Here is a 24,766-nt window from a genome sequence, read left to right as displayed (position 1 = left end):
AGTTGGCAAAGCCCCTTAGACCCAGCAACGCCACCCTTGCCCCCACACCACCGTCCGAGCTCTGTACCCCGGCCCAGGTGGCCGGCAGGCCTGCGGAAGCGGCCTGGGCCCTCTATCCCTCTCCGGCACACGGCCGCGGCGAAACGGTGGAGGGGGGCTTTTTCCGGATGGAGCTGTGGAGAGACACCCCGGAAGACAGGTGGCGGCGCCGGGGCTGGGCTCCAGTGGCTGCGGCCAGCTGCAGCTCGTGGGGCTCAGGGGCCGAACGGACGGCACCCGGGTCCGCGGCCATGTCTGGGTGACGTCAGGCCGCCACCCGGAGCAGCTGGTGTGCCGCTGCCTTCCAGGGACGCCTTCTGGCCGCCTGGCCGGTCAGGCAGGTGGGGAGTGCCCCATCAGACGCTTGCTGTGGTGGCAGGGGCCTGAGGAGGTGGGGCCTGCAGCGGTACCTGACAGGGGCGGAGACGGCTGCCTCCACCACCGCCGCCACCATCGCCGCCACCGCGGGCGACAAAAGGAGAAAGCGGAGCGAGAGGCAAAAAGCCTACAGCACCCGGTATTCCCAGGAGCTCTCCCAGCCAGGACGTCTCCCATCCAAGTTCGAAACAGGCCCGACCCTGCTTAGCTTCCGAGATCCAGACTTGATCGGGCCCGTCTAGGCTGCTTTGGTAGTAGGTGTCGGTGGGTCGCGGGCTGCCTCTTGAGGCGCAGCTTAGCAGGCCCTTGGGCCTTACTGCCAGCCTAGCGGCCCGCCCGCCCTGGCAGGGCCCCGCCGGCCACCTAGGCAGAGGAACGGAGGTCTCGGTGATCGGGTGGTGGCGGAGGTGTTGGCGACCACCCAGCCCAGGGCGGGCGGGACCCAGCAAACGTTTCGGCGCTTGGCCTCCCACCCCAGATCCCGCAGGTCGCTCACAAGGATGTGGCCCCGGAGGCTTCAGGGCCCGGGGACTGCGGTCCCTTGTGCATCCCACCTGACCGCCCACGCTGCGCTAGGCGCAGCCCAGCCGCAGACCGGGCCGGCCCTCCTGCCCGACAGCAGCTGGCCCGAAGCCAGTGGGAGCCACCATTGAGTTGGCAAAGCCCCTTAGACCCAGCAACGCCACCCTTGCCCCCACACCACCGTCCGAGCTCTGTACCCCGGCCCAGGGGGCCGGCAGGCCCGGGGAAGCGGCCTGGGCCCTCGATCCTGCTCCCGCCCACGGCCGAGGCGAAGCGGCGGAGGGGGTGCTTTTTCCGGATGGAGCTGTGGAGAGACACCCTGGAAGACAGGTGGTGGAGCCGGGCCTGGGCTCCTGTGGCTGCGGCCAGGTGTAGCTCGCGGGGCTCACGGACCGAACGGACGGCACCCGGGTCCGCGGCCATGTCTGGGTGACGTCAGGCCGCCCCTGGAGCGTCTGGTGTGCCGCTGCCTTCCAGGGACGCCTTCTGGCCGCCTGGCCGGTCAGGCAGGTGGGGAGTGCCCCATCAGACGCTTGCTGTGGTGGGAGGGGCCAGAGGAGGTGGGGCCTGCAGTGGTACCTGGTACCCAGCAGGCGTGGAGACGGCCGCCGCCACTGACACCGCGGGCGACAAAAGGAGAAAGCGGAGCAGGAGGCAAAAAGCGTACAGCACCCGGCATTCCCAGGAGCTCTCCCATCCAGGAGGTCTCCCATCCAAGTTCTAACCAGGCCCGACCCTGCTTAGCTTCCGAGATCCAGACTTGATTGGGCCCGTCTAGGCTGCTTTGGCAGTAGGTGTCAGTGGGTCGCGGGCTGCCTCTTGAGGCGCAGCTTAGCAGGCCCTTGCGCCTTACCGCAAGCCCAGCGGCCCGCCCGCCCTGGCAGGGCCCCGCCACCCGTCTAGGCAGAGGAACGGAGGTCTCGGGGACCGGTTGCTGGCGCGAGGTGTTGGCGACCACCCAGCCCAGGGCGGGCGGGACCCAGGAAACGTTTCGTCGCTTGGCCTCCCACCCCAGATCCCGCAGGTCGCTCACAAGGATGTGGCCCCGGAGGCTTCAGGGCCCGGGGCCTGCGGTCCTTTGGGCCTCTCACCTGCCTGCCCTCGCTGCGCTAGGCGCAGCCCTGTCGCAGACCGGGCCGGCCTTCCTGCCCGACAGCAGCTGGCCTGAAGCCAGTGGGAGCCACCGTTGAGTTGGCAAAGCCCCTTAGACCCAGCAACGCCACCCTTGCCCCCACACCACCGTCCGAGCTCTGTACCCCGGCCCAGGTGGCCGGCAGGCCTGCGGAAGCGGCCTGGGCCCTCTATCCCTCTCCGGCACACGGCCGCGGCGAAACGGTGGAGGGGGGCTTTTTCCGGATGGAGCTGTGGAGAGACACCCCGGAAGACAGGTGGCGGCGCCGGGGCTGGGCTCCAGTGGCTGCGGCCAGCTGCAGCTCGTGGGGCTCAGGGGCCGAACGGACGGCACCCGGGTCCGCGGCCATGTCTGGGTGACGTCAGGCCGCCACCCGGAGCAGCTGGTGTGCCGCTGCCTTCCAGGGACGCCTTCTGGCCGCCTGGCCGGTCAGGCAGGTGGGGAGTGCCCCATCAGACGCTTGCTGTGGTGGCAGGGGCCTGAGGAGGTGGGGCCTGCAGCGGTACCTGACAGGGGCGGAGACGGCTGCCTCCACCACCGCCGCCACCATCGCCGCCACCGCGGGCGACAAAAGGAGAAAGCGGAGCGAGAGGCAAAAAGCCTACAGCACCCGGTATTCCCAGGAGCTCTCCCAGCCAGGACGTCTCCCATCCAAGTTCGAAACAGGCCCGACCCTGCTTAGCTTCCGAGATCCAGACTTGATCGGGCCCGTCTAGGCTGCTTTGGTAGTAGGTGTCGGTGGGTCGCGGGCTGCCTCTTGAGGCGCAGCTTAGCAGGCCCTTGGGCCTTACTGCCAGCCTAGCGGCCCGCCCGCCCTGGCAGGGCCCCGCCGGCCACCTAGGCAGAGGAACGGAGGTCTCGGTGATCGGGTGGTGGCGGAGGTGTTGGCGACCACCCAGCCCAGGGCGGGCGGGACCCAGCAAACGTTTCGGCGCTTGGCCTCCCACCCCAGATCCCGCAGGTCGCTCACAAGGATGTGGCCCCGGAGGCTTCAGGGCCCGGGGACTGCGGTCCCTTGTGCATCCCACCTGACCGCCCACGCTGCGCTAGGCGCAGCCCAGCCGCAGACCGGGCCGGCCCTCCTGCCCGACAGCAGCTGGCCCGAAGCCAGTGGGAGCCACCATTGAGTTGGCAAAGCCCCTTAGACCCAGCAACGCCACCCTTGCCCCCACACCACCGTCCGAGCTCTGTACCCCGGCCCAGGGGGCCGGCAGGCCCGGGGAAGCGGCCTGGGCCCTCGATCCTGCTCCCGCCCACGGCCGAGGCGAAGCGGCGGAGGGGGTGCTTTTTCCGGATGGAGCTGTGGAGAGACACCCTGGAAGACAGGTGGTGGAGCCGGGCCTGGGCTCCTGTGGCTGCGGCCAGGTGTAGCTCGCGGGGCTCACGGACCGAACGGACGGCACCCGGGTCCGCGGCCATGTCTGGGTGACGTCAGGCCGCCCCTGGAGCGTCTGGTGTGCCGCTGCCTTCCAGGGACGCCTTCTGGCCGCCTGGCCGGTCAGGCAGGTGGGGAGTGCCCCATCAGACGCTTGCTGTGGTGGGAGGGGCCAGAGGAGGTGGGGCCTGCAGTGGTACCTGGTACCCAGCAGGCGTGGAGACGGCCGCCGCCACTGACACCGCGGGCGACAAAAGGAGAAAGCGGAGCAGGAGGCAAAAAGCGTACAGCACCCGGCATTCCCAGGAGCTCTCCCATCCAGGAGGTCTCCCATCCAAGTTCTAACCAGGCCCGACCCTGCTTAGCTTCCGAGATCCAGACTTGATTGGGCCCGTCTAGGCTGCTTTGGCAGTAGGTGTCAGTGGGTCGCGGGCTGCCTCTTGAGGCGCAGCTTAGCAGGCCCTTGCGCCTTACCGCAAGCCCAGCGGCCCGCCCGCCCTGGCAGGGCCCCGCCACCCGTCTAGGCAGAGGAACGGAGGTCTCGGGGACCGGTTGCTGGCGCGAGGTGTTGGCGACCACCCAGCCCAGGGCGGGCGGGACCCAGGAAACGTTTCGTCGCTTGGCCTCCCACCCCAGATCCCGCAGGTCGCTCACAAGGATGTGGCCCCGGAGGCTTCAGGGCCCGGGGCCTGCGGTCCTTTGGGCCTCTCACCTGCCTGCCCTCGCTGCGCTAGGCGCAGCCCTGTCGCAGACCGGGCCGGCCTTCCTGCCCGACAGCAGCTGGCCTGAAGCCAGTGGGAGCCACCGTTGAGTTGGCAAAGCCCCTTAGACCCAGCAACGCCACCCTTGCCCCCACACCACCGTCCGAGCTCTGTACCCCGGCCCAGGTGGCCGGCAGGCCTGCGGAAGCGGCCTGGGCCCTCTATCCCTCTCCGGCACACGGCCGCGGCGAAACGGTGGAGGGGGGCTTTTTCCGGATGGAGCTGTGGAGAGACACCCCGGAAGACAGGTGGCGGCGCCGGGGCTGGGCTCCAGTGGCTGCGGCCAGCTGCAGCTCGTGGGGCTCAGGGGCCGAACGGACGGCACCCGGGTCCGCGGCCATGTCTGGGTGACGTCAGGCCGCCACCCGGAGCAGCTGGTGTGCCGCTGCCTTCCAGGGACGCCTTCTGGCCGCCTGGCCGGTCAGGCAGGTGGGGAGTGCCCCATCAGACGCTTGCTGTGGTGGCAGGGGCCTGAGGAGGTGGGGCCTGCAGCGGTACCTGACAGGGGCGGAGACGGCTGCCTCCACCACCGCCGCCACCATCGCCGCCACCGCGGGCGACAAAAGGAGAAAGCGGAGCGAGAGGCAAAAAGCCTACAGCACCCGGTATTCCCAGGAGCTCTCCCAGCCAGGACGTCTCCCATCCAAGTTCGAAACAGGCCCGACCCTGCTTAGCTTCCGAGATCCAGACTTGATCGGGCCCGTCTAGGCTGCTTTGGTAGTAGGTGTCGGTGGGTCGCGGGCTGCCTCTTGAGGCGCAGCTTAGCAGGCCCTTGGGCCTTACTGCCAGCCTAGCGGCCCGCCCGCCCTGGCAGGGCCCCGCCGGCCACCTAGGCAGAGGAACGGAGGTCTCGGTGATCGGGTGGTGGCGGAGGTGTTGGCGACCACCCAGCCCAGGGCGGGCGGGACCCAGCAAACGTTTCGGCGCTTGGCCTCCCACCCCAGATCCCGCAGGTCGCTCACAAGGATGTGGCCCCGGAGGCTTCAGGGCCCGGGGACTGCGGTCCCTTGGGCATCCCACCTGCCCGCCCACGCTGCGCTAGGCGCTGCCCTGTCGCAGACCGGGCCAGCCTTCCTGCCCGATAGCAGCTGGCCCGAAGCCAGTGGGAGCCACCTTTGCGTTAGCAAAGCCCCTTACCCAGCAACGCCCCCCTTGCCCCCACACCACCGTCCGAGCTCAGGACCCCGCCCCAGGTGGCCGGCAGGCCCGCGGAAGCGGCCTGGGCCCTCTATCCCTCTCCGGCACACGGCCGCGGCGAAACGGTGGAGGGGGGGCTTTTTCCGGATGGAGCTGTGGAGAGACACCCACCGGCAGACAGGTGGCGGCGCCGGGGCTGGGCTCCAGTGGGGACCGCCAGGTGCAGGTCGAGGGGCTCGCGGGCCGCATGGACGGCACCCGGGTCCGCGGCCATGTCTGCTTCGAGTCAGGGGACGAACGGAGCATATGGTTTGCCGCTGCCTTCCAGGGACGCCTTCTGGCCGCCTGGCCGCTCAGGCAGGCGGGGAGCGCCCCATCAGACGCTTGCTGTGGTGGGAGGGTCCTGAGGAGGTGGGGCCTGCAGCGGTACCCGGCGGGGGCGGAGACGGCCGCCGCCACCACCGCCGCCACCGCCGCCGCCACCGCCGCCAACGCCACGACCGCCGCGGTCGACAAAATGAGAAGGTGTGTAGCGGGAGGCAAAAAGCCTACAGCACCTGGCGTTCCCAGGAGCTCTCCCGTCCGGGAGGTCTGCCGTCCAACTACTAACCAGGCCCAACCCTGCTTAGCTTCCGAGATCGAGTCGAGATCGGGCCCGTCTAGGGTGGTTTGGCCGTAGACACTGGGGGGGTCGCGGGCTTCCACTTGAGGTGCAGCTTAGCAGGCTCTTGGGCCTTACCGCCGGCCCAGTGGCCCGCCCGCCCCGGCAGGGCCCCGCCGCCCGCCTAGGCAGGGGAACGGAGGTCTCGGGGACCAGGCGGTGGCAGAGGAGTTGGCGACCACCCAGGCCAGGGTGGGAGGGACCCAGGAAACATTTCGGCGCTTGGCCTCCCACCGCAGATCCCGCAGGTCGCTCACAGGGTTGTGGCCCCAGAGGCTTCAGGGCCCGGGGCCTGCGGTCCCTTGTGCATCCCACCTGACCGCCCACGCTGCGCTAGGCGCAGCCCTGTCGCAGACCGGGCCGGCCCTCCTGCCCGACAGCAGCTGGCCCGAAGCCAGTGGGAGCCACCATTGAGTTGGCAAAGCCCCTTAGACCCAGCAACTCCACCCTTGCCCCCACACCACCGTCCGACCTCAGGACCCCGCCCCTGGTGGCCGGCAGTCCCGCGGATGTGGCCTGGGCCCTCTATCCCTCTCCGGCACCCGGCCGCGGCGAAACGGTGGAGGGGGGGCTTTTTCCGGATGGAGCTTTGGAGAGACACCCACCGGCAGACAGGTGGCGGCGCCGGGGCTGGATCCAGTGGGGACCGCCAGGTGCAGGTCGAGGGGCTCGCGGGCCGCATGGACGGCACCCGGGTCCGCGGCCATTTCTGCTTCGAGTCAGGGGACGAACGGAGCATATGGTGTGCCGCTGCCTTCCAGGGACGCCTTCTGGCCGCCTGGCCGCTCAGGCAGGCGGGGAGCGCCCCATCAGACGCTTGCTGTGGTGGGAGGGTCCTGAGGAGGTGGGGCCTGCAGCGGTACCCGGCGGGGGCGGAGACGGCCGCCGCCACCACCGCCGCCACCGCCACGACCGCCGCGGTCGACAAAATGAGAAGGTGTGTAGCGGGAGGCAAAAGGCCTACAGCACCTGGCGTTCCAGGGAGCTCTCCCGTCCGGGAAGTCTGCCATCCAACTACTAACCAGGCCCAACCCTGCTTAGCTTCCGAGATCGAGTCGAGATCGGGCCCGTCTAGGGTGGTTTGGCCGTAGACACTGGGGTGGTCGCGGGCTGCCTCTTGAGGTGCAGTTTAGCAGGCCCTTGGGCCTTACCGCCGGCCCAGCGGCCCGCCCGCCCTGGCAGGGCCCCGCCGCCCGCCTAGGCGGGGGAACGGAGGTTTCGGCGACCGGGGGGTGGCGGAGGAGTTGGCGACCTCCCAGCGCAGGGCGGGTGGGACACAGCAAGCTTTTCGGCGCTTCGTGCCCCGCCCCAGATCCCACAGGCCGCTCACAGGGACGTAGCCCCGGAGGCTTCAGGGCCCGGGGTCGGCGGTGCCTCGGGCATCCCACCTGCGCGCCCACGCTGTGGTAGGCGTAGCTCAGAGGCAGACTGGTCCGACCCTCCTGTCCTACAGCAGCTGGCCCGAAGCCACTGGGAGCCACCATTGAGTTGGCACGGCCCCTTAGACACAGCAAGGCCACCCTTGCCCCGACGCCACCGTCCGAGCTCAGGACCTCGTCCCAGGTGGCCGGCAGGTCCGGGGAAGTGGCCTGGGCCCTCGATCCTGCTCCTGCCCACGGCCGCGGCGAAGGGGCAGAAGGGGTGCTTTTTCCGGATGGAGCTGTGGAGAGACACCCCGGAAGACAGGTGGCGGTGCCGGGGCTGGACTCCAGTGGCTGCGGCCAGGTGCAGCTCGCGGGGCTCGCGGGCCGAACGGACGGCACCCGGGTCCGCGGCCATGTCTGGGTGACGTCAGGCCGCCCCCTGGAGCGGCTGGTGTGTCGCTGCCTTCCAGGGACGCCTTCTGGCCGCCTGGCCGGTCTGGCAGGTGGGGAGTGCCCCATCAGACGCTTGCTGTGGTGGGAGGGGCCTGAGGAGGTGGGGCCTGCAGCGGTACCTGGTACCCGGCGGGGGCGGAGACGGCCGCCGCCGCCGCCGCCACCGCGGGCGACAAAAGGAGAAAGCGGAGCGGAAGGCAAAAATCCTACAGCACCCGGTATTCCCAGGAGCTCTCCCATCCAGGAGGTCTCCCATCCAAGTTCGAACCAGGCCCGACCCTGCTTAGCTTCCGAGATCCAGACTTGATCGGGCCCGTCTAGGCTGGTTTGACAGTAGGTGTCAGTGGGTCGCAGGCTGCCTCTTGAGGCGCAGCTTAGCAGGCCCATGGGACTTACCGCCAGCCCAGCGGCCCGCCCGCCTAGGCAGAGGAACGGAGGTCTCGGGGACCAGGTGGTGTCGGAGGTTTTGGCGACCACCCAGCCCAGGGCGGGAGGGACCCAGGAAACGTTTCGGCGCTTGGCCTCCCACCCCGGATCCCGCAGGTCGCTCACAGGGATGTGGCCCCGGAGGCTTCAGGGCCCGGGGCCTGCGGTCCTTTGGGCATCCCACCTGACTGCCCACGCTGCGCTAGGCGCAGCCCTGTCGCAGACCGGGCCGGCCTTCCTGCCCGACAGCAGCTGGCCCGAAGGAAGTGGGAGCCACCGTTGAGTTGGCAAAGCCCCTTAGACCCAGCAACGCCACCCTTGCCTCCACACCACCGTCCGAGCTCAGGACACCGGCCCAGGTGGACGGCAGGCCCGCGGAAGCGGCCTGCGCCCTCTATCCCTCTCCGGCACCAGGCCACGGCGAAACGGTGGAGGGGGGGCTTTTTCCGGATGGAGCTGTGGAGAGACACCCCCCGGCAGACAGGTGGCGGCGCCGGGGCTGGGCTCCAGTGGGGGTCGCCAGGTGCAGGTCGAGGGGCTCGCGGGCCGCATGGACGGCACCCAGGTCCGCGGCCATGTCTGCTTCGAGTCAGGGGACCAACGGAGCGTCTGGTGTGCCGCTGCCTTCCAGGGACGACTTCTGGCCGCCTGGCCGCTCAGGCAGGCGGGGAGCGCCCCATCAGACGCTTGCTGTGGTGGGAGGGTCCTGAGGAGGTGGGGCCTGCAGCGGTACCCGGCGGGGGCGGAGACGGCCGCCGCCACCACCGCCGCCACCGCCGCCACCGCCACGACCGCCACGGTCGACAAAAGGAGAAGGTGTGTAGCGGGAGGCAAAAAGCCTACAGCACCTGGCGTTCCCAGGAGCTCTCCCGTCCGGGAGGTCTCCCATCCAACTACTAACCAGGCCCAACCCTGCTTAGCTTCCGAGATCGAGTCGAGATCGGGCTCGTCTAGGGTGGTTTGGCCGTAGACACTGGGGGGGTCGCGGGCTTCCACTTGAGGCGCAGCTTAGCAGGCGCTTGGGACTTACCGCCGGCCCAGTGGCCCGCCCGCCCCGGCAGGGCCCCGCCGCCCGCCTAGGCAGGGGAACAGAGGTCTCGGGGACCAGGCGGTGGCAGAGGAGTTGGCGACCACCCAGCCCAGGGCGGGAGGGACCCAGGAAACGTTTCGGCGCTTGGCCTCCCACCGCAGAGTCCGCAGGTCGCTCACAGGGATGTGGCCCCGGAGGCTTCAGGGCCCGGGGCCTGCGGTCCCTTGTGCATCCCACCTGACCGCCCACGCTGCGCTAGGCGCAGCCCAGCCGCAGACCGGGCCGGCCCTCCTGCCCGACAGCAGCTGGCCCGAAGCCAGTGGGAGCCACCATTGAGTTGGCAAAGCCCCTTAGACCCAGCAACGCCACCCTTGCCCCCACACCACCGTCCGAGCTCTGTACCCCGGCCCAGGGGGCCGGCAGGCCCGGGGAAGCGGCCTGGGCCCTCGATCCTGCTCCCGCCCACGGCCGAGGCGAAGCGGCGGAGGGGGTGCTTTTTCCGGATGGAGCTGTGGAGAGACACCCTGGAAGACAGGTGGTGGAGCCGGGCCTGGGCTCCTGTGGCTGCGGCCAGGTGTAGCTCGCGGGGCTCACGGACCGAACGGACGGCACCCGGGTCCGCGGCCATGTCTGGGTGACGTCAGGCCGCCCCTGGAGCGTCTGGTGTGCCGCTGCCTTCCAGGGACGCCTTCTGGCCGCCTGGCCAGTCAGGCAGGTGGGGAGTGCCCCATCAGACGCTTGCTGTGGTGGGAGGGGCCAGAGGAGGTGGGGCCTGCAGTGGTACCTGGTACCCAGCAGGCGTGGAGACGGCCGCCGCCACTGACACCGCGGGCGACAAAAGGAGAAAGCGGAGCAGGAGGCAAAAAGCGTACAGCACCCGGCATTCCCAGGAGCTCTCCCATCCAGGAGGTCTCCCATCCAAGTTCTAACCAGGCCCGACCCTGCTTAGCTTCCGAGATCCAGACTTGATTGGGCCCGTCTAGGCTGCTTTGGCAGTAGGTGTCAGTGGGTCGCGGGCTGCCTCTTGAGGCGCAGCTTAGCAGGCCCTTGCGCCTTACCGCAAGCCCAGCGGCCCGCCCGCCCTGGCAGGGCCCCGCCACCCGTCTAGGCAGAGGAACGGAGGTCTCGGGGACCGGTTGCTGGCGCGAGGTGTTGGCGACCACCCAGCCCAGGGCGGGCGGGACCCAGGAAACGTTTCGTCGCTTGGCCTCCCACCCCAGATCCCGCAGGTCGCTCACAAGGATGTGGCCCCGGAGGCTTCAGGGCCCGGGGCCTGCGGTCCTTTGGGCATCTCACCTGCCTGCCCTCGCTGCGCTAGGCGCAGCCCTGTCGCAGACCGGGCCGGCCTTCCTGCCCGACAGCAGCTGGCCTGAAGCCAGTGGGAGCCACCGTTGAGTTGGCAAAGCCCCTTAGACCCAGCAACGCCACCCTTGCCCCCACACCACCGTCCGAGCTCTGTACCCCGGCCCAGGTGGCCGGCAGGCCTGCGGAAGCGGCCTGGGCCCTCTATCCCTCTCCGGCACACGGCCGCGGCGAAACGGTGGAGGGGGGCTTTTTCCGGATGGAGCTGTGGAGAGACACCCCGGAAGACAGGTGGCGGCGCCGGGGCTGGGCTCCAGTGGCTGCGGCCAGCTGCAGCTCGTGGGGCTCAGGGGCCGAACGGACGGCACCCGGGTCCGCGGCCATGTCTGGGTGACGTCAGGCCGCCACCCGGAGCAGCTGGTGTGCCGCTGCCTTCCAGGGACGCCTTCTGGCCGCCTGGCCGGTCAGGCAGGTGGGGAGTGCCCCATCAGACGCTTGCTGTGGTGGCAGGGGCCTGAGGAGGTGGGGCCTGCAGCGGTACCTGACAGGGGCGGAGACGGCTGCCTCCACCACCGCCGCCACCATCGCCGCCACCGCGGGCGACAAAAGGAGAAAGCGGAGCGAGAGGCAAAAAGCCTACAGCACCCGGTATTCCCAGGAGCTCTCCCAGCCAGGACGTCTCCCATCCAAGTTCGAAACAGGCCCGACCCTGCTTAGCTTCCGAGATCCAGACTTGATCGGGCCCGTCTAGGCTGCTTTGGTAGTAGGTGTCGGTGGGTCGCGGGCTGCCTCTTGAGGCGCAGCTTAGCAGGCCCTTGGGCCTTACTGCCAGCCTAGCGGCCCGCCCGCCCTGGCAGGGCCCCGCCGGCCACCTAGGCAGAGGAACGGAGGTCTCGGTGATCGGGTGGTGGCGGAGGTGTTGGCGACCACCCAGCCCAGGGCGGGCGGGACCCAGCAAACGTTTCGGCGCTTGGCCTCCCACCCCAGATCCCGCAGGTCGCTCACAAGGATGTGGCCCCGGAGGCTTCAGGGCCCGGGGACTGCGGTCCCTTGGGCATCCCACCTGCCCGCCCACGCTGCGCTAGGCGCTGCCCTGTCGCAGACCGGGCCAGCCTTCCTGCCCGATAGCAGCTGGCCCGAAGCCAGTGGGAGCCACCTTTGCGTTAGCAAAGCCCCTTACCCAGCAACGCCCCCCTTGCCCCCACACCACCGTCCGAGCTCAGGACCCCGCCCCAGGTGGCCGGAAGGCCCGCGGAAGCGGCCTGGGCCCTCTATCCCTCTCCGGCACACGGCCGCGGCGAAACGGTGGAGGGGGGGCTTTTTCCGGATGGAGCTGTGGAGAGACACCCACCGGCAGACAGGTGGCGGCGCCGGGGCTGGGCTCCAGTGGGGACCGCCAGGTGCAGGTCGAGGGGCTCGCGGGCCGCATGGACGGCACCCGGGTCCGCGGCCATGTCTGCTTCGAGTCAGGGGACGAACGGAGCATATGGTTTGCCGCTGCCTTCCAGGGACGCCTTCTGGCCGCCTGGCCGCTCAGGCAGGCGGGGAGCGCCCCATCAGACGCTTGCTGTGGTGGGAGGGTCCTGAGGAGGTGGGGCCTGCAGCGGTACCCGGCGGGGGCGGAGACGGCCGCCGCCACCACCGCCGCCACCGCCGCCAACGCCACGACCGCCGCGGTCGACAAAATGAGAAGGTGTGTAGCGGGAGGCAAAAAGCCTACAGCACCTGGCGTTCCCAGGAGCTCTCCCGTCCGGGAGGTCTGCCGTCCAACTACTAACCAGGCCCAACCCTGCTTAGCTTCCGAGATCGAGTCGAGATCGGGCCCGTCTAGGGTGGTTTGGCCGTAGACACTGGGGGGGTCGCGGGCTTCCACTTGAGGTGCAGCTTAGCAGGCTCTTGGGCCTTACCGCCGGCCCAGTGGCCCGCCCGCCCCGGCAGGGCCCCGCCGCCCGCCTAGGCAGGGGAACGGAGGTCTCGGGGACCAGGCGGTGGCAGAGGAGTTGGCGACCACCCAGGCCAGGGTGGGAGGGACCCAGGAAACATTTCGGCGCTTGGCCTCCCACCGCAGATCCCGCAGGTCGCTCACAGGGTTGTGGCCCCAGAGGCTTCAGGGCCCGGGGCCTGCGGTCCCTTGTGCATCCCACCTGACCGCCCACGCTGCGCTAGGCGCAGCCCTGTCGCAGACCGGGCCGGCCCTCCTGCCCGACAGCAGCTGGCCCGAAGCCAGTGGGAGCCACCATTGAGTTGGCAAAGCCCCTTAGACCCAGCAACTCCACCCTTGCCCCCACACCACCGTCCGACCTCAGGACCCCGCCCCTGGTGGCCGGCAGTCCCGCGGATGTGGCCTGGGCCCTCTATCCCTCTCCGGCACCCGGCCGCGGCGAAACGGTGGAGGGGGGGCTTTTTCCGGATGGAGCTTTGGAGAGACACCCACCGGCAGACAGGTGGCGGCGCCGGGGCTGGATCCAGTGGGGACCGCCAGGTGCAGGTCGAGGGGCTCGCGGGCCGCATGGACGGCACCCGGGTCCGCGGCCATTTCTGCTTCGAGTCAGGGGACGAACGGAGCATATGGTGTGCCGCTGCCTTCCAGGGACGCCTTCTGGCCGCCTGGCCGCTCAGGCAGGCGGGGAGCGCCCCATCAGACGCTTGCTGTGGTGGGAGGGTCCTGAGGAGGTGGGGCCTGCAGCGGTACCCGGCGGGGGCGGAGACGGCCGCCGCCACCACCGCCGCCACCGCCACGACCGCCGCGGTCGACAAAATGAGAAGGTGTGTAGCGGGAGGCAAAAGGCCTACAGCACCTGGCGTTCCAGGGAGCTCTCCCGTCCGGGAAGTCTGCCATCCAACTACTAACCAGGCCCAACCCTGCTTAGCTTCCGAGATCGAGTCGAGATCGGGACCGTCTAGGGTGGTTTGGCCGTAGACACTGGGGTGGTCGCGGGCTGCCTCTTGAGGTGCAGTTTAGCAGGCCCTTGGGCCTTACCGCCGGCCCAGCGGCCCGCCCGCCCTGGCAGGGCCCCGCCGCCCGCCTAGGCGGGGGAACGGAGGTTTCGGCGACCGGGGGGTGGCGGAGGAGTTGGCGACCTCCCAGCGCAGGGCGGGTGGGACACAGCAAGCTTTTCGGCGCTTCGTGCCCCGCCCCAGATCCCACAGGCCGCTCACAGGGACGTAGCCCCGGAGGCTTCAGGGCCCGGGGTCGGCGGTGCCTCGGGCATCCCACCTGCGCGCCCACGCTGTGGTAGGCGTAGCTCAGAGGCAGACTGGTCCGACCCTCCTGTCCTACAGCAGCTGGCCCGAAGCCACTGGGAGCCACCATTGAGTTGGCACGGCCCCTTAGACACAGCAAGGCCACCCTTGCCCCGACGCCACCGTCCGAGCTCAGGACCTCGTCCCAGGTGGCCGGCAGGTCCGGGGAAGTGGCCTGGGCCCTCGATCCTGCTCCTGCCCACGGCCGCGGCGAAGGGGCAGAAGGGGTGCTTTTTCCGGATGGAGCTGTGGAGAGACACCCCGGAAGACAGGTGGCGGTGCCGGGGCTGGACTCCAGTGGCTGCGGCCAGGTGCAGCTCGCGGGGCTCGCGGGCCGAACGGACGGCATCCGGGTCCGCGGCCATGTCTGGGTGACGTCAGGCCGCCCCCTGGAGCGGCTGGTGTGTCGCTGCCTTCCAGGGACGCCTTCTGGCCGCCTGGCCGGTCTGGCAGGTGGGGAGTGCCCCATCAGACGCTTGCTGTGGTGGGAGGGGCCTGAGGAGGTGGGGCCTGCAGCGGTACCTGGTACCCGGCGGGGGCGGAGACGGCCGCCGCCGCCGCCGCCACCGCGGGCGACAAAAGGAGAAAGCGGAGCGGAAGGCAAAAATCCTACAGCACCCGGTATTCCCAGGAGCTCTCCCATCCAGGAGGTCTCCCATCCAAGTTCGAACCAGGCCCGACCCTGCTTAGCTTCCGAGATCCAGACTTGATCGGGCCCGTCTAGGCTGGTTTGACAGTAGGTGTCAGTGGGTCGCAGGCTGCCTCTTGAGGCGCAGCTTAGCAGGCCCATGGGACTTACCGCCAGCCCAGCGGCCCGCCCGCCTAGGCAGAGGAACGGAGGTCTCGGGGACCAGGTGGTGTCGGAGGTTTTGGCGACCACCCAGCCCAGGGCGGGAGGGACCCAGGAAACGTTTCGGCGCTTGGCCTCCCACCCCGGATCCCGCAGGTCGCTCACAGGGATGTGGCCCCGGAGGCTTCAGGGCCCGGGGCCTGCGGTCCTTTGGGCATCCCACCTGACTGCCCACGCTGCGCTAGGCGCAGCCCTGTCGCAGACCGGGCCGGCCTTCCTGCCCGACAGCAGCTGGCCCGAAGGAAGTGGGAGCCACCGTTGAGTTGGCAAAGCCCCTTAGACCCAGCAACGCCACCCTTGCCTCCACACCACCGTCCGAGCTCAGGACACCGGCCCAGGTGGACGGCAGGCCCGCGGAAGCGGCCTGCGCCCTCTATCCCTCTCCGGCACCAGGCCACGGCGAAACGGTGGAGGGGGGGCTTTTTCCGGATGGAGCTGTGGAGAGACACCCCCCGGCAGACAGGTGGCGGCGCCGGGGCTGGGCTCCAGTGGGGGTCGCCAGGTGCAGGTCGAGGGGCTCGCGGGCCGCATGGACGGCACCCAGGTCCGCGGCCATGTCTGCTTCGAGTCAGGGGACCAACGGAGCGTCTGGTGTGCCGCTGCCTTCCAGGGACGACTTCTGGCCGCCTGGCCGCTCAGGCAGGCGGGGAGCGCCCCATCAGACGCTTGCTGTGGTGGGAGGGTCCTGAGGAGGTGGGGCCTGCAGCGGTACCCGGCGGGGGCGGAGACGGCCGCCGCCACCACCGCCGCCACCGCCGCCACCGCCACGACCGCCACGGTCGACAAAAGGAGAAGGTGTGTAGCGGGAGGCAAAAAGCCTACAGCACCTGGCGTTCCCAGGAGCTCTCCCGTCCGGGAGGTCTCCCATCCAACTACTAACCAGGCCCAACCCTGCTTAGCTTCCGAGATCGAGTCGAGATCGGGCTCGTCTAGGGTGGTTTGGCCGTAGACACTGGGGGGGTCGCGGGCTTCCACTTGAGGCGCAGCTTAGCAGGCGCTTGGGACTTACCGCCGGCCCAGTGGCCCGCCCGCCCCGGCAGGGCCCCGCCGCCCGCCTAGGCAGGGGAACAGAGGTCTCGGGGACCAGGCGGTGGCAGAGGAGTTGGCGACCACCCAGCCCAGGGCGGGAGGGACCCAGGAAACGTTTCGGCGCTTGGCCTCCCACCGCAGAGTCCGCAGGTCGCTCACAGGGATGTGGCCCCGGAGGCTTCAGGGCCCGGGGCCTGCGGTCCCTTGTGCATCCCACCTGACCGCCCACGCTGCGCTAGGCGCAGCCCAGCCGCAGACCGGGCCGGCCCTCCTGCCCGACAGCAGCTGGCCCGAAGCCAGTGGGAGCCACCATTGAGTTGGCAAAGCCCCTTAGACCCAGCAACGCCACCCTTGCCCCCACACCACCGTCCGAGCCCTGTACCCCGGCCCAGGGGGCCGGCAGGCCCGGGGAAGCGGCCTGGGCCCTCGATCCTGCTCCCGCCCACGGCCGAGGCGAAGCGGCGGAGGGGGTGCTTTTTCCGGATGGAGCTGTGGAGAGACACCCTGGAAGACAGGTGGTGGAGCCGGGCCTGGGCTCCTGTGGCTGCGGCCAGGTGTAGCTCGCGGGGCTCACGGACCGAACGGACGGCACCCGGGTCCGCGGCCATGTCTGGGTGACGTCAGGCCGCCCCTGGAGCGTCTGGTGTGCCGCTGCCTTCCAGGGACGCCTTCTGGCCGCCTGGCCAGTCAGGCAGGTGGGGAGTGCCCCATCAGACGCTTGCTGTGGTGGGAGGGGCCAGAGGAGGTGGGGCCTGCAGTGGTACCTGGTACCCAGCAGGCGTGGAGACGGCCGCCGCCACTGACACCGCGGGCGACAAAAGGAGAAAGCGGAGCAGGAGGCAAAAAGCGTACAGCACCCGGCATTCCCAGGAGCTCTCCCATCCAGGAGGTCTCCCATCCAAGTTCTAACCAGGCCCGACCCTGCTTAGCTTCCGAGATCCAGACTTGATTGGGCCCGTCTAGGCTGCTTTGGCAGTAGGTGTCAGTGGGTCGCGGGCTGCCTCTTGAGGCGCAGCTTAGCAGGCCCTTGCGCCTTACCGCAAGCCCAGCGGCCCGCCCGCCCTGGCAGGGCCCCGCCACCCGTCTAGGCAGAGGAACGGAGGTCTCGGGGACCGGTTGCTGGCGCGAGGTGTTGGCGACCACCCAGCCCAGGGCGGGCGGGACCCAGGAAACGTTTCGTCGCTTGGCCTCCCACCCCAGATCCCGCAGGTCGCTCACAAGGATGTGGCCCCGGAGGCTTCAGGGCCCGGGGCCTGCGGTCCTTTGGGCATCTCACCTGCCTGCCCTCGCTGCGCTAGGCGCAGCCCTGTCGCAGACCGGGCCGGCCTTCCTGCCCGACAGCAGCTGGCCTGAAGCCAGTGGGAGCCACCGTTGAGTTGGCAAAGCCCCTTAGACCCAGCAACGCCACCCTTGCCCCCACACCACCGTCCGAGCTCTGTACCCCGGCCCAGGTGGCCGGCAGGCCTGCGGAAGCGGCCTGGGCCCTCTATCCCTCTCCGGCACACGGCCGCGGCGAAACGGTGGAGGGGGGCTTTTTCCGGATGGAGCTGTGGAGAGACACCCCGGAAGACAGGTGGCGGCGCCGGGGCTGGGCTCCAGTGGCTGCGGCCAGCTGCAGCTCGTGGGGCTCAGGGGCCGAACGGACGGCACCCGGGTCCGCGGCCATGTCTGGGTGACGTCAGGCCGCCACCCGGAGCAGCTGGTGTGCCGCTGCCTTCCAGGGACGCCTTCTGGCCGCCTGGCCGGTCAGGCAGGTGGGGAGTGCCCCATCAGACGCTTGCTGTGGTGGCAGGGGCCTGAGGAGGTGGGGCCTGCAGCGGTACCTGACAGGGGCGGAGACGGCTGCCTCCACCACCGCCGCCACCATCACCGCCACCGCGGGCGACAAAAGGAGAAAGCGGAGCGAGAGGCAAAAAGCCTACAGCACCCGGTATTCCCAGGAGCTCTCCCAGCCAGGACGTCTCCCATCCAAGTTCGAAACAGGCCCGACCCTGCTTAGCTTCCGAGATCCAGACTTGATCGGGCCCGTCTAGGCTGCTTTGGTAGTAGGTGTCGGTGGGTCGCGGGCTGCCTCTTGAGGCGCAGCTTAGCAGGCCCTTGGGCCTTACTGCCAGCCTAGCGGCCCGCCCGCCCTGGCAGGGCCCCGCCGGCCACCTAGGCAGAGGAACGGAGGTCTCGGTGATCGGGTGGTGGCGGAGGTGTTGGCGACCACCCAGCCCAGGGCGGGCGGGACCCAGCAAACGTTTCGGCGCTTGGCCTCCCACCCCAGATCCCGCAGGTCGCTCACAAGGATGTGGCCCCGGAGGCTTCAGGGCCCGGGGACTGCGGTCCCTTGGGCATCCCACCTGCCCGCCCACGCTGCGCTAGGCGCTGCCCTGTCGCAGACCGGGCCAGCCTTCCTGCCCGATAGCAGCTGGCCCGAAGCCAGTGGGAGCCACCTTTGCGTTAGCAAAGCCCCTTACCCAGCAACGCCCCCCTTGCCCCCACACCACCGTCCGAGCTCAGGACCCCGCCCCAGGTGGCCGGCAGGCCCGCGGAAGCGGCCTGGGCCCTCTATCCCTCTCCGGCACACGGCCGCGGCGAAACGGTGGAGGGGGGGCTTTTTCCGGATGGAGCTGTGGAGAGACACCCACCGGCAGACAGGTGGCGGCGCCGGGGCTGGGCTCCAGTGGGGACCGCCAGGTGCAGGTCGAGGGGCTCGCGGGCCGCATGGACGGCACCCGGGTCCGCGGCCATGTCTGCTTCGAGTCAGGGGACGAACGGAGCATATGGTTTGCCGCTGCCTTCCAGGGACGCCTTCTGGCCGCCTGGCCGCTCAGGCAGGCGGGGAGCGCCCCATCAGACGCTTGCTGTGGTGGGAGGGTCCTGAGGAGGTGGGGCCTGCAGCGGTACCCGGCGGGGGCGGAGACGGCCGCCGCCACCACCGCCGCCACCGCCGCCGCCACCGCCGCCAACGCCACGACCGCCGCGGTCGACAAAATGAGAAGGTGTGTAGCGGGAGGCAAAAAGCCTACAGCACCTGGCGTTCCCAGGAGCTCTCCCGTCCGGGAGGTCTGCCGTCCAACTACTAACCAGGCCCAACCCTGCTTAGCTTCCGAGATCGAGTCGAGATCGGGCCCGTCTAGGGTGGTTTGGCCGTAGACACTGGGGGGGTCGCGGGCTTCCACTTGAGGTGCAGCTTAGCAGGCTCTTGGGCCTTACCGCCGGCCCAGTGGCCCGCCCGCCCCGGCAGGGCCCCGCCGCCCGCCTAGGCAGGGGAACGGAGGTCTCGGGGACCAGGCGGTGGCAGAGGAGTTGGCGACCACCCAGGCCAGGGTGGGAGGGACCCAGGAAACATTTCGGCGCTTGGCCTCCCACCGCAGATCCCGCAGGTCGCTCACAGGGTTGTGGCCCCAGAGGCTTCAGGGCCCGGGGCCTGCGGTCCCTTGTGCATCCCACCTGACCGCCCACGCTGCGCTAGGCGCAGCCCTGTCGCAGACCGGGCCGGCCCTCCTGCCCGACAGCAGCTGGCCCGAAGCCAGTGGGAGCCACCATTGAGTTGGCAAAGCCCCTTAGACCCAGCAACTCCACCCTTGCCCCCACACCACCGTCCGACCTCAGGACCCCGCCCCTGGTGGCCGGCAGTCCCGCGGATGTGGCCTGGGCCCTCTATCCCTCTCCGGCACCCGGCCGCGGCGAAACGGTGGAGGGGGGGCTTTTTCCGGATGGAGCTTTGGAGAGACACCCACCGGCAGACAGGTGGCGGCGCCGGGGCTGGATCCAGTGGGGACCGCCAGGTGCAGGTCGAGGGGCTCGCGGGCCGCATGGACGGCACCCGGGTCCGCGGCCATTTCTGCTTCGAGTCAGGGGACGAACGGAGCATATGGTGTGCCGCTGCCTTCCAGGGACGCCTTCTGGCCGCCTGGCCGCTCAGGCAGGCGGGGAGCACCCCATCAGACGCTTGCTGTGGTGGGAGGGTCCTGAGGAGGTGGGGCCTGCAGCGGTACCCGGCGGGGGCGGAGACGGCCGCCGCCACCACCGCCGCCACCGCCACGACCGCCGCGGTCGACAAAATGAGAAGGTGTGTAGCGGGAGGCAAAAGGCCTACAGCACCTGGCGTTCCAGGGAGCTCTCCCGTCCGGGAAGTCTGCCATCCAACTACTAACCAGGCCCAACCCTGCTTAGCTTCCGAGATCGAGTCGAGATCGGGCCCGTCTAGGGTGGTTTGGCCGTAGACACTGGGGTGGTCGCGGGCTGCCTCTTGAGGTGCAGTTTAGCAGGCCCTTGGGCCTTACCGCCGGCCCAGCGGCCCGCCCGCCCTGGCAGGGCCCCGCCGCCCGCCTAGGCGGGGGAACGGAGGTTTCGGCGACCGGGGGGTGGCGGAGGAGTTGGCGACCTCCCAGCGCAGGGCGGGTGGGACACAGCAAGCTTTTCGGCGCTTCGTGCCCCGCCCCAGATCCCACAGGCCGCTCACAGGGACGTAGCCCCGGAGGCTTCAGGGCCCGGGGTCGGCGGTGCCTCGGGCATCCCACCTGCGCGCCCACGCTGTGGTAGGCGTAGCTCAGAGGCAGACTGGTCCGACCCTCCTGTCCTACAGCAGCTGGCCCGAAGCCACTGGGAGCCACCATTGAGTTGGCACGGCCCCTTAGACACAGCAAGGCCACCCTTGCCCCGACGCCACCGTCCGAGCTCAGGACCTCGTCCCAGGTGGCCGGCAGGTCCGGGGAAGTGTCCTGGGCCCTCGATCCTGCTCCTGCCCACGGCCGCGGCGAAGGGGCAGAAGGGGTGCTTTTTCCAGATGGAGCTGTGGAGAGACACCCCGGAAGACAGGTGGCGGTGCCGGGGCTGGACTCCAGTGGCTGCGGCCAGGTGCAGCTCGCGGGGCTCGCGGGCCGAACGGACGGCACCCGGGTCCGCGGCCATGTCTGGGTGACGTCAGGCCGCCCCCTGGAGCGGCTGGTGTGTCGCTGCCTTCCAGGGACGCCTTCTGGCCGCCTGGCCGGTCTGGCAGGTGGGGAGTGCCCCATCAGACGCTTGCTGTGGTGGGAGGGGCCTGAGGAGGTGGGGCCTGCAGCGGTACCTGGTACCCGGCGGGGGCGGAGACGGCCGCCGCCGCCGCCGCCACCGCGGGCGACAAAAGGAGAAAGCGGAGCGGAAGGCAAAAATCCTACAGCACCCGGTATTCCCAGGAGCTCTCCCATCCAGGAGGTCTCCCATCCAAGTTCGAACCAGGCCCGACCCTGCTTAGCTTCCGAGATCCAGACTTGATCGGGCCCGTCTAGGCTGGTTTGACAGTAGGTGTCAGTGGGTCGCAGGCTGCCTCTTGAGGCGCAGCTTAGCAGGCCCATGGGACTTACCGCCAGCCCAGCGGCCCGCCCGCCTAGGCAGAGGAACGGAGGTCTCGGGGACCAGGTGGTGTCGGAGGTTTTGGCGACCACCCAGCCCAGGGCGGGAGGGACCCAGGAAACGTTTCGGCGCTTGGCCTCCCACCCCGGATCCCGCAGGTCGCTCACAGGGATGTGGCCCCGGAGGCTTCAGGGCCCGGGGCCTGCGGTCCTTTGGGCATCCCACCTGACTGCCCACGCTGCGCTAGGCGCAGCCCTGTCGCAGACCGGGCCGGCCTTCCTGCCCGACAGCAGCTGGCCCGAAGGAAGTGGGAGCCACCGTTGAGTTGGCAAAGCCCCTTAGACCCAGCAACGCCACCCTTGCCTCCACACCACCGTCCGAGCTCAGGACACCGGCCCAGGTGGACGGCAGGCCCGCGGAAGCAGCCTGCGCCCTCTATCCCTCTCCGGCACCAGGCCACGGCGAAACGGTGGAGGGGGGGCTTTTTCCGGATGGAGCTGTGGAGAGACACCCCCCGGCAGACAGGTGGCGGCGCCGGGGCTGGGCTCCAGTGGGGGTCGCCAGGTGCAGGTCGAGGGGCTTGCGGGCCGCATGGACGGCACCCAGGTCCGCGGCCATGTCTGCTTCGAGTCAGGGGACCAACGGAGCGTCTGGTGTGCCGCTGCCTTCCAGGGACGACTTCTGGCCGCCTGGCCGCTCAGGCAGGCGGGGAGCGCCCCATCAGACGCTTGCTGTGGTGGGAGGGTCCTGAGGAGGTGGGGCCTGCAGCGGTACCCGGCGGGGGCGGAGACGGCCGCCGCCACCACCGCCGCCACCGCCGCCACCGCCACGACCGCCACGGTCGACAAAAGGAGAAGGTGTGTAGCGGGAGGCAAAAAGCCTACAGCACCTGGCGTTCCCAGGAGCTCTCCCGTCCGGGAGGTCTCCCATCCAACTACTAACCAGGCCCAACCCTGCTTAGCTTCCGAGATCGAGTCGAGATCGGGCTCGTCTAGGGTGGTTTGGCCGTAGACACTGGGGGGGTCGCGGGCTTCCACTTGAGGCGCAGCTTAGCAGGCGCTTGGGACTTACCGCCGGCCCAGTGGCCCGCCCGCCCCGGCAGGGCCCCGCCGCCCGCCTAGGCAGGGGAACAGAGGTCTCGGGGACCAGGCGGTGGCAGAGGAGTTGGCGACCACCCAGCCCAGGGCGGGAGGGACCCAGGAAACGTTTCGGCGCTTGGCCTCCCACCGCAGAGTCCGCAGGTCGCTCACAGGGATGTGGCCCCGGAGGCTTCAGGGCCCGGGGCCTGCGGTCCCTTGTGCATCCCACCTGACCGCCCACGCTGCGCTAGGCGCAGCCCAGCCGCAGACCGGGCCGGCCCTCCTGCCCGACAGCAGCTGGCCCGAAGCCAGTGGGAGCCACCATTGAGTTGGCAAAGCCCCTTAGACCCAGCAACGCCACCCTTGCCCCCACACCACCGTCCGAGCTCTGTACCCCGGCCCAGGGGGCCGGCAGGCCCGGGGAAGCGGCCTGGGCCCTCGATCCTGCTCCCGCCCACGGCCGAGGCGAAGCGGCGGAGGGGGTGCTTTTTCCGGATGGAGCTGTGGAGAGACACCCTGGAAGACAGGTGGTGGAGCCGGGCCTGGGCTCCTGTGGCTGCGGCCAGGTGTAGCTCGCGGGGCTCACGGACCGAACGGACGGCACCCGGGTCCGCGGCCATGTCTGGGTGACGTCAGGCCACCCCTGGAGCGTCTGGTGTGCCGCTGCCTTCCAGGGACGCCTTCTGGCCGCCTGGCCAGTCAGGCAGGTGGGGAGTGCCCCATCAGACGCTTGCTGTGGTGGGAGGGGCCAGAGGAGGTGGGGCCTGCAGTGGTACCTGGTACCCAGCAGGCGTGGAGACGGCCGCCGCCACTGACACCGCGGGCGACAAAAGGAGAAAGCGGAGCAGGAGGCAAAAAGCGTACAGCACCCGGCATTCCCAGGAGCTCTCCCATCCAGGAGGTCTCCCATCCAAGTTCTAACCAGGCCCGACCCTGCTTAGCTTCCGAGATCCAGACTTGATTGGGCCCGTCTAGGCTGCTTTGGCAGTAGGTGTCAGTGGGTCGCGGGCTGCCTCTTGAGGCGCAGCTTAGCAGGCCCTTGCGCCTTACCGCAAGCCCAGCGGCCCGCCCGCCCTGGCAGGGCCCCGCCACCCGTCTAGGCAGAGGAACGGAGGTCTCGGGGACCAGTTGCTGGCGCGAGGTGTTGGCGACCACCCAGCCCAGGGCGGGCGGGACCCAGGAAACGTTTCGTCGCTTGGCCTCCCACCCCAGATCCCGCAGGTCGCTCACAAGGATGTGGCCCCGGAGGCTTCAGGGCCCGGGGCCTGCGGTCCTTTGGGCATCTCACCTGCCTGCCCTCGCTGCGCTAGGCGCAGCCCTGTCGCAGACCGGGCCGGCCTTCCTGCCCGACAGCAGCTGGCCTGAAGCCAGTGGGAGCCACCGTTGAGTTGGCAAAGCCCCTTAGACCCAGCAACGCCACCCTTGCCCCCACACCACCGTCCGAGCTCTGTACCCCGGCCCAGGTGGCCGGCAGGCCTGCGGAAGCGGCCTGGGCCCTCTATCCCTCTCCGGCACACGGCCGCGGCGAAACGGTGGAGGGGGGCTTTTTCCGGATGGAGCTGTGGAGAGACACCCCGGAAGACAGGTGGCGGCGCCGGGGCTGGGCTCCAGTGGCTGCGGCCAGCTGCAGCTCGTGGGGCTCAGGGGCCGAACGGACGGCACCCGGGTCCGCGGCCATGTCTGGGTGACGTCAGGCCGCCACCCGGAGCAGCTGGTGTGCCGCTGCCTTCCAGGGACGCCTTCTGGCCGCCTGGCCGGTCAGGCAGGTGGGGAGTGCCCCATCAGACGCTTGCTGTGGTGGCAGGGGCCTGAGGAGGTGGGGCCTGCAGCGGTACCTGACAGGGGCGGAGACGGCTGCCTCCACCACCGCCGCCACCATCGCCGCCACCGCGGGCGACAAAAGGAGAAAGCGGAGCGAGAGGCAAAAAGCCTACAGCACCCGGTATTCCCAGGAGCTCTCCCAGCCAGGACGTCTCCCATCCAAGTTCGAAACAGGCCCGACCCTGCTTAGCTTCCGAGATCCAGACTTGATCGGGCCCGTCTAGGCTGCTTTGGTAGTAGGTGTCGGTGGGTCGCGGGCTGCCTCTTGAGGCGCAGCTTAGCAGGCCCTTGGGCCTTACTGCCAGCCTAGCGGCCCGCCCGCCCTGGCAGGGCCCCGCCGGCCACCTAGGCAGAGGAACGGAGGTCTCGGTGATCGGGTGGTGGCGGAGGTGTTGGCGACCACCCAGCCCAGGGCGGGCGGGACCCAGCAAACGTTTCGGCGCTTGGCCTCCCACCCCAGATCCCGCAGGTCGCTCACAAGGATGTGGCCCCGGAGGCTTCAGAGCCCGGGGACTGCGGTCCCTTGGGCATCCCACCTGCCCGCCCACGCTGCGCTAGGCGCTGCCCTGTCGCAGACCGGGCCAGCCTTCCTGCCCGATAGCAGCTGGCCCGAAGCCAGTGGGAGCCACCTTTGCGTTAGCAAAGCCCCTTACCCAGCAACGCCCCCCTTGCCCCCACACCACCGTCCGAGCTCAGGACCCCGCCCCAGGTGGCCGGCAGGCCCGCGGAAGCGGCCTGGGCCCTCTATCCCTCTCCGGCACACGGCCGCGGCGAAACGGTGGAGGGGGGGCTTTTTCCGGATGGAGCTGTGGAGAGACACCCACCGGCAGACAGGTGGC

General features: G+C 69.9%; 9 pseudogenes; all 9 read right to left on the bottom strand.

Moving 5' to 3' along the window:
• Nucleotides 1–5,889: 5,889 nt before the first annotated feature.
• LOC137209639 (5S ribosomal RNA) lies at nucleotides 5,890–6,025 on the bottom strand (annotated as a pseudogene).
• Nucleotides 6,026–6,962: 937 nt separating this feature from the next.
• Nucleotides 6,963–7,098, bottom strand: LOC137209690 (5S ribosomal RNA; annotated as a pseudogene).
• A 1,986-nt stretch (nucleotides 7,099–9,084) lies between these two features.
• LOC137209621 (5S ribosomal RNA) lies at nucleotides 9,085–9,220 on the bottom strand (annotated as a pseudogene).
• A 3,073-nt stretch (nucleotides 9,221–12,293) lies between these two features.
• On the bottom strand, nucleotides 12,294–12,429 carry LOC137209637 (5S ribosomal RNA; annotated as a pseudogene).
• Nucleotides 12,430–13,366: 937 nt separating this feature from the next.
• On the bottom strand, nucleotides 13,367–13,502 carry LOC137209747 (5S ribosomal RNA; annotated as a pseudogene).
• Nucleotides 13,503–15,488: 1,986 nt separating this feature from the next.
• Nucleotides 15,489–15,624, bottom strand: LOC137209610 (5S ribosomal RNA; annotated as a pseudogene).
• Nucleotides 15,625–18,709: 3,085 nt separating this feature from the next.
• Nucleotides 18,710–18,845, bottom strand: LOC137209636 (5S ribosomal RNA; annotated as a pseudogene).
• A 937-nt stretch (nucleotides 18,846–19,782) lies between these two features.
• Nucleotides 19,783–19,918, bottom strand: LOC137209689 (5S ribosomal RNA; annotated as a pseudogene).
• Nucleotides 19,919–21,904: 1,986 nt separating this feature from the next.
• LOC137209598 (5S ribosomal RNA) lies at nucleotides 21,905–22,040 on the bottom strand (annotated as a pseudogene).
• Between the last annotated feature and the right edge of the window lie 2,726 nt (nucleotides 22,041–24,766).

The sequence above is a fragment of the Pseudorca crassidens genome, chromosome 16 (genome assembly GCF_039906515.1).
Source record: "Pseudorca crassidens isolate mPseCra1 chromosome 16, mPseCra1.hap1, whole genome shotgun sequence".
NCBI classification, from domain to species: domain Eukaryota; kingdom Metazoa; phylum Chordata; class Mammalia; order Artiodactyla; family Delphinidae; genus Pseudorca; species Pseudorca crassidens.
This window is presented reverse-complemented; position numbering and strand designations above follow the sequence as displayed.